Source organism: Ylistrum balloti, unplaced genomic scaffold (assembly GCF_031769215.1).
Source record: "Ylistrum balloti isolate Yb309-2 unplaced genomic scaffold, AGI_CSIRO_Ybal_v1 Utg371816, whole genome shotgun sequence".
Lineage (NCBI taxonomy): Eukaryota > Metazoa > Mollusca > Bivalvia > Pectinida > Pectinidae > Ylistrum > Ylistrum balloti.
In genome coordinates this window covers 301934-304183 of record NW_026782903.1, presented here as the reverse complement: position 1 = coordinate 304183, position 2250 = coordinate 301934, and positions in this window count along the sequence as shown.

Sequence of the window (2250 nt, the reverse complement as noted above, 5' to 3'; positions counted from 1 at the left end):
ATTATGGAACTATTGATGTATGTTTAAGATAAAAAAGAAAAAAAAAGAAAAAAAAAAAACAAAATAAAATGATTTACAAATTAGCATTGTATTGTACTTTTGACATTCGACGATGCAGAGATGTATCCGTACCAAAATTAGCTGCATTGCCAGTCCGTGAAATGCAAACAGTCGAAGGAGTATTGCAGTCTGTGTAAACATATTTTGGAATCCTCCTTACAACCAAATGAATATTTGAAATGAATAATGTAAGCGTTGAACTGGTTTTGTCTTTCATTCCCTTGGCAATATGAATGTCAATAGGACCTACTCAAATTCAGCATGTAGCGCTACAAACGGCTTTCGTTGAATTGCACCTTATCCAGTTTTAATACCAACAGTAAAAAAACGATACATTGATATCATGTCGATAATGAATGCAAAACAGAAACGGGGACAACAAAATGTTGATTTGATGATAAACGACAAGCCGCCATTAAATGCTTTTGTCAATTTCATTTGGACATTACTGGATTGGGTAGACGTTGAGACAAATTAAACATGGATTGTGGAAGTGTTCGCTTGTACTAAACTGAATGTTTAAAGTTGTACTGTGTTCTGGCGAGACCAACTGTATACATGATGTATAACAGATATTTGAGACGTAACACAGATGACGAAAGAAGCCAGTTTTGACTAGTGTTCGGTCTGTGCCTCGAAACTCACGATCTACAGCAGCCTAGCACATCAGATATAAAATGTATAACGTATATGTATATGTAGAGCTTGATACGTAATATCAACGGTATGGTCTAAAATTGGTACTGGATCTCGACAAAAAGTTTGTTGGATGTGAATAGATATGATCAATGAAGTGAAACGACAACAAGGACAAGTAATTGTCAAATTTTGGAGGCAATCTGTCTCTTTATCTTGATATATCAAGTATGTTACATCAAACAGACAGCTTTCAAAAGTAGCAAAAAACCCATTTTGGTTAAGATGGTTTTTCACTGCTTTAAAGGACCTTTCGTGTCCACCCATGGACTTGGAATAGATTCCATGTCCATGGATGGACACGAAAGGTCCTTTAGAAGCAGCGAAAAACCATAGATTCCAAGTCTGTGATTCAACAATTTGAAGCGATTACTGATATGTTTTATATTATTGACTATTGTTTGTAACATTGCCTTTGTTTATTGTTCTATGTATGTGATGTAACTTAAGTAATATTGTTTATCTTGGTACATTCTGTAATCTGTAAATGGCAGGTTGTCTTGAATATTTGACATTTTACTTGTCCGTAATGGCGTTATCTGTTGATTTATATACTGTTTAACCAGACTATCAGCTTCAGATCCTAATGCAACGTATCAGAGTAATCAAGACAATGCTATTGAATGGAGCACAACAAAGTGGTCTTTATTATCAGGTTTGAAAAGCCCAAAACCATGTGCCGAATAGTGTTGGAAACGTTGGTAAGGCGCAGTGTATCTGGAATAAGTCTGTATTTTGGAAAATATCTGTTCTGTATGAATACAAATAAAGGGCACCTTTTCACACAAATTTAGACTTAGATACAGCGGGGTCAAACTGTTAAACTTTGTTGACTCATCAGTGATGCTAAGGGCCTATACTTTGAAGCATTGACAATTTTAATTCAGAGGGCATCGAATGGTAGCCATTGACACATACAAATCTCTTAAGATGGTACTGGACAGTTTTTAACAATGCGTCAAAGAGGACACACACTATAGACACTTCCAGACACAGATCACCATCAACCTTGTGCTGACTAAAGAGAGGGAAATAGTAAGGGACATTGGGGTAAAGCTGCTAACTTAAGTGCCGAGAGGCAATAGTGAATATTAACAAAACAAAAACTATAGGACCGCATATGTTTGTAGAAGTGTGTAGTCAGAACCCAAAATCTACAAATGGATTCGGATTCGACAAAAGATGAAGGAATTGTTAGTAAAGGAAACAAAGAAAAGACTGATCTTCTAAACAAATACTCTGCCAGCGTATTTATGGATGAAAAGCTTATTCTATGAAAGGAAATCTAATACGGAACTTTCAGACATAAAATAAGAGAGATATTATGGTTGAGGAAAAATAAATGCAATCCAAATCTTACAATTGCTAGGTGCTAATTGTATCCTTCCAAAAATCATCATTGATATGTGCAAAAATAAACATGATCTCTCAAATTTCCAAAAATATTGATTTGCATAAGGTGAGAATTCAATCATCTAAACAAAGAAAGCATCT